Source organism: Gossypium hirsutum, chromosome A05, assembly GCF_007990345.1.
Source record: "Gossypium hirsutum isolate 1008001.06 chromosome A05, Gossypium_hirsutum_v2.1, whole genome shotgun sequence".
In the NCBI taxonomy this organism is placed as follows: domain Eukaryota; kingdom Viridiplantae; phylum Streptophyta; class Magnoliopsida; order Malvales; family Malvaceae; genus Gossypium; species Gossypium hirsutum.
This window is the reverse complement of record NC_053428.1, coordinates 27,173,934-27,180,206: the sequence shown is the minus strand read 5'-3', so window position 1 is coordinate 27,180,206 and position 6,273 is coordinate 27,173,934. Positions and strand designations below refer to the sequence as shown.

The 6,273-nt window shown below is 32.9% G+C and overlaps 1 non-coding gene across 1 annotated transcript; it reads left to right on the top strand.

The window, feature by feature from the left end:
- Positions 1 to 3,180: 3,180 nt before the first annotated feature.
- On the top strand, positions 3,181 to 3,287 carry LOC121229745 (small nucleolar RNA R71). Its single transcript, XR_005927700.1, has one exon. It is a non-coding gene; the product is annotated as a small nucleolar RNA R71 (small nucleolar RNA).
- Positions 3,288 to 6,273: the final 2,986 nt, after the last annotated feature.

Genomic DNA, 6,273 nt, shown 5'->3' with positions numbered 1-6,273 from the left:
GATTGAATTGTAAAGTGATTCATAAGTTTTATGCTTTAAGGACTAAATTGAAAGAATTTCGAAATTATAGTTTTATGATGAAAAATAGATAATTATTTCTAAGTTTAGTTAAAAATTGAGTAGGAATAAAGTATGAATTAAGATAGAAAAGTAAGTGAATTTAGTTAGGATTAAATTGAAATTAAAGTAGAAAATCAACATTTTGTATTAAGACTGTTTGGGACAGCAGCAGTTGTCTAAGTTTGAAAAATCACCAAAAATAGTATAAATTGAATTAGAGGATGAATAAAATATGGCATTAAATCTTATTGAGTGTAATTTCTTATAGAAGAAACGGTGTAAGCAATTGAATTGTAAATTATGAGATACAATGAGTTTTGTAAGACAAGGTCAGAATGAATTCGGGTTCCCCTGTTCTGAATTTGGAAAATCACCAAAAATTGGAGAAAAATAATTAGAGGCTTAAAGTTATATTTTTAGAATCCCTAATGAGTCTATTTTCAGGAGAAATCAACAGGAATATTATCTGAGTTCTGCACTGTGAGATAATTAATTTTTAGTATAGAAGGGTGGAAACTGTCAAACAACAGAATAGGGGTGAATTTAAAGAATAAACTGTATTTAATGGCTAAACGAAAAATTCTGAAAATTTTATGATAATAAGATTTGTGAGTCTAGTTTCAGGAGAAATTAGCGGATCTTAATTTAGAATTCTGTAACTCAAGATATAAACTAGTAATGTATTAATGATTATGAATTGTATTACTTTCGTAGTTAATGTGGTACCGGAAATCTCGACTAAGAAAGGACAAGACAAAGTCAAAGGGAGTTAGCTCGAAAATTACGGTTTGTATTTCTATAACCCGAACTTAATATTTAATTATTGAATTTATTATTTATTATGTATGGTAGGTGCATTGATTAAATTATTTGAAATAAAATGAATATTGATTGAAATTGAAGGGTGAATTTAATTAATAATTGTTGTATTTTAATTGAATGTTATGGTAAATAATTAAAGTATGAATTATTGGTATTGTGTTTTTATTGAAATGCTTTGATTTGAAAATGTGGTGAAATAATTATGAACATGTGTTTATTGTGAACTTGAATATTTATTAGTGAAAAGTGAATAGAATTATATTGAATTGAAAAAAAATATAATTAATTAATTAAAATATGAATTAATTGAAAACTGAAAAGTGAATTAAATACCCTATTAACTAGTCGAGCTAGTCGGATATAGTTGGCATGCCATAAGATATGAAAGAGTACGGGTTTTTGCCGGCTTACTGATCAGGCACTTATGTCCGACTACTGTTACTGTTACCGTTACTGTTACCGATTCGGTATTTTGTGTGTCAGATATTGTTACTGTTACCGTTACTGTTACTATTTCGGATTTGTTCCGATGAGGTACTCTGTGTACCGTACTGTTACTGTTCCGGATTTGTTCCGATGAGGCACCCTGTGTACCGTACTGCTATTGTTACTGTTACTGTGCCGGCTTCGGCCGATAAGGCACTATGTGCCGTACTTGTGTGTTGGTTGGATCCGTGTATCCGTCTGAGTTCGAGTCATGTTAATAGGGGTAAATAAAAGTATAAAATAATTGATTATTACTGAATAATTGACTGTTACCAGATAATTAACTGTTACTGGATATTAGACTGTTACTGAATAACTGAATATTACTGAATAATTGATCATTACTGAATAACTGATTGTCACTGAATGAATGACTGCTACTGAATAACTTAATTGTTACTGAATATCTGATTTTACTGAATAATTGACTGTTACTGGATAACCGATCAATTGATCGATACTGAATAACTGGTTATTATTGAATAATTGATTGTTACCGAAGAACTGACTGTTACTGAATAAATAATTGTTCTGAGAGATAATGAACATTACTGATTGATTAATTGCTAATGAAAAATAATAAATGATTTTGAATTTAAAGTAGACCAAAACATTAGTTGGAAAGTGAATGTTTGAATTCTCATTGAGTTTGAATAGTTCAATATAAATATAAATTAATATGCTTTATAATTGTTTAAGTGTTTAGATTATAGAAATACCACTGGGTGTATACTCAGCGTATGGTTTGTTTCCGTGCGCAGGTTAAGTTAAGGCTAGACTATTGAATCAGCATCCCAGGCTGATCCCGAATTCAATGAGGTAAAGTATGTTGAGTATTGGTAATGGCATGTACCTAGGATGTTTTATAAGAGTCATTTAGGTTGTAGAAGTATTGATGAAATGAGTAAATTATGGTTGTCAACGGTATGTAGTATGAATTTTGAAATTTACTAAAAACTCGTAGTGATTCTAAATTAGTCCCGAATTGAATTCACTGTTCATATTGGACCGCGAGGGCCCATTAAAGGGACGACATCTTAAAACTAGGATGTGTGTGAATATTTATTTTAATTAATGATCGGAATTGGACTGTACTGACTGGTAATGTCTTGTAACCCTATTTCGGAGACGGTATAGGGTTAGGGGACGTTACAGGCGAGCTGTCCTATCTAAGTTTTGAGCCTTTAGATTGATGCTTGTTGATTCTTAAGTGCTGTTTCGATGTTCTGAAAGCGAGTTTCTTCCGAGATAAACTTTGTTAGTATCTCCTCAAGGTTCGGCTTCTTTTCCTGTTGGTAAGGTGGTTGTTGAAAACCAGAAAGATGTTATGGCCTTTGATTCCCTTGACCACCCCATGAGAAATTGGGATGGTTCCTCCAACCTGTATTATATGTGTTACTTTATGGGTTATCTTGAGATCTAGAATTATTATTACCCATATATTGAACTTGTTTCTCCTCCGTGCTAGGATTGAAAGGTTGATATTCTGTGTGTGCTCCTCCTTCATTTGAATCGCACCTCATCACTGGATGTACCTGAGTAGAACCATATAAATCATAAATCTTTTTGTTTAAAAGTTCTACATGGTTAGATAGCATAGTAACCGCGTCAAGGTTGAAAACATCGGCTGCTTTTTTCGGCTTTGTTCTCATGACTTGCCACAGATAGTTATTCAGTGACATCTCTTCAATAAATCCGTAAGTCACTTCAGGTGTTTTGTTATTGATAGTCCCACCAACAGTTGCATCGATAAGTTTCCTTGTTGAGGGGTTCACGCCGTTGTAAAATGTTTGAACCTGCAACCATAGTGGTAACCCATGGTGAGGGCACCTTCTCAATAAATCATTGTATCTCTCCCATGCATCATAGAGTGTCTCTAGATCCATCTGCACAAAAGAAGAGATATCATTCCTCAACTTAGCCGTTTTAGCCGACGGAAAATATTTAAGTAAAAATTTTCTGTCATTTGTTCCCAAGTAGTGATTGACCCTCGTGGTAACGAGTTCAACCACTATTTAGCTTTGTTCCTCAACGAAAAGGGAAACAACCGAAGGCAAATGACATCATTAGAAACGCCATTGATCTTAAAAATGTCGCAAAACTCTAAGAAATTCGCCAAATGAGCGTTTGGGTCCTCGTCCTGCAAACCATCAAATTGAACAAACTGTTTGATCATTTGAATTGTGTTAGGTTTCAGTTTAAAATTATTTGCAGCAACAGCAGGCCTAACTATACTTGACTCAGTTTCTGTTAAAGTAGGTTTAGCATAATCACACATAGTGCGTGGAGCAGGATTCTGATTTACTGGATTAGCAGCTATCGCAAGAGGTAGCGGGTTTTCCTGATTTTCTGCCATATCCTAGGCTGTGGTGTGAATATCGTCCTCTTACCCTTCCTCTATGTATCTTAAGCTTCACCTTATTTCTCTTCAGTTTCTGCGAGCAATGTGTTCAATCTCACTATCAAAAAGTAATAGTCCTGACGGGTTTCTTGTAGTCATAAAATATAAAAACCTGCCAGAAGAAAAAAGAAAATTTAGTAACAAAAATCAAAATCAAATTTAAATTGCAATAAAATAAATGGCTAAAGTAATAAAAATTAAGTGTTCCTAATATCTTAGTTCCCCGGCAACGGCGCCAAAAACTTGATCGTGTGATGTGATACGTGCAATAAGTTTTATAGTTTATGAATGTCCGTTCTTGAAAACTAACTATTATCACGACAAAGGCAAGCGCACCTTATCTAACAGTAGTATAGCTTATAGCAAGACCGAGATGTCGAACCCAAAGGAACTAAAAGTACTAATATTAACTTTCTTTTTATTATCTAGCTTAAAAATAAAAGGGGTTTGTTTTATCTAAACTAATTACTAAACTAAGAATGCACAGAAAGTAAATAGGGGAAATAACTTTCGGGAAAACTGAATGATTTGGACAATACCTAAGGGAAAATCCACCTAGACTTCACTTGTTATTGATGTAATACCCCTACCCTTATTCATTGCCGGAATAGGGTACGAGGCATTACCGGAGTTTACGAATTAATTTTTTTTTCAATTCAACATATTTTCATGATAGATTCATGCATTTATATAAGATAATGTCATCACATATCTATAATCAGGTTTGTTAACCGTACTAATGGCTAACTTTACATTCATTTCACGTTAACATTTACTTTGTTAGCTTATACATGCCATTGATTTCCAAAATAAAGTTTCTTTATATACCGAAATCCTGAGGTTGACAGTGTGATGTGTCTCCGACCAAATCTGACCTCCGAGCTCTTAACACTACAAAACAGGGAAAAAGGAAACGGGGTAAGCACTTTGTGCTTAGTAAGCTCATGTAACAAGAATTATACTTACCTAATATTTTCAATACAATATAATAAACATTCATATATCCATTCAATGCATTATTACCCTAACATGCACAAACTCAACATTCAAGTTAGTACAATAATTTCCATGTATCAATAATATATATATATACCATGATTGATGTACTCATCAATACCATGATTTTCATTCCCTTATTATTTTTCATATTTATCCCGTTGAATTTATCGGAATTTCGATGGATTTTCAGAGGTACACTTTTAGTGTACAATTCCGGGTCCGTCAATTCATATTCATGTGCGCACATTTCCATTTCAGAGAGCACACTCCCGCGAACCTCAACCTTGCAGCGGGATTACCAGTCCAGGCTAAATCCCCTGCAATATAAACTCATAGAGTATTGTCGGGATTACCAGTCCAGGCTAAATCCCCTGCAACGACAATTACTCTAATGAGCTTGGATCTGAATTACCAGTCCAAGCTAAATTCAGACCCTAATTCGGATTACCCATCCGGGCTAAATCCATTTTACACATATTCTTCGGGAGGGCTATATCAAGATAGGATCACCCGTCCGGGCTAGATCCTTTTTACCGTCGATTCCTTTTCAGAGATCCATCGAATTTTCCTTTCATTCAACCGGGATTTCTTCCCATTTTATCAAATATATCAATGTTTCATTAATTTTCATACAATGAACATTCAAATCATATTCACATCAATAACATACAATCTCAAGCAATTTATGAATATAATTCAAGTTACATGAACTTACCTTGATACTTGTTTGTAAACAGTAAAAATATAATAATCCCGAACTTTTTCCTTTCCTCGATCTAGCTTCGTATTTGAATCTTCTGGATCTAAATAAATAAATTTAATTATCAATTTAATACATTTCATGTTCATATGCAACATTCTCTATAATTCAACTATTATTTATAGTTCATTCAAAGCTGTCTACTTGAGTCATAGTCACTAAATTATTTATAACTTGAGCTACGGAACTCAAAATTAAGATCCGTTAATTTTTCCTGAAACTAGACTCATATATATTTTTACCATAAAATTTTCAGAATTTTTGGTTTAGCCAATCAGTACAGTTTATTCTTCAAAGTCACCCCTATTCTGTTGTCTAACAGTTCTGACCCTTCTTCACTAAAAATAAATTATCTCTTTATACAGAATTAAAATGATATTCTTGTTTGTTTATATTAAAAATAGACTCATTCAGAATTCTAGACATATAAATTTAAGTCCCTAATTATTTTTATTCAATTTTTTATAATTTTTCAAAGTCAGAACAGGGGAACCCGAATTCATTCTGACCTTGTCTCACAAAATTCATTATATCTAAAAATTTACAAATTCATTGCTTACAATATTTCTTCTATGAGAAACTAGACTCAATAAGCTTTAATTCCATATTTTTTTCATCTTCTAATTCGATTCCTACAATTTTTGGTGATTTTTCAAAGTTAGTCTACTGCTGCTGTCCAAACTGTTTTAGTGCAAGCTGTTTATTACCATTTTTCCCCTAAGCTTTTAATAAATGATAATTTCAA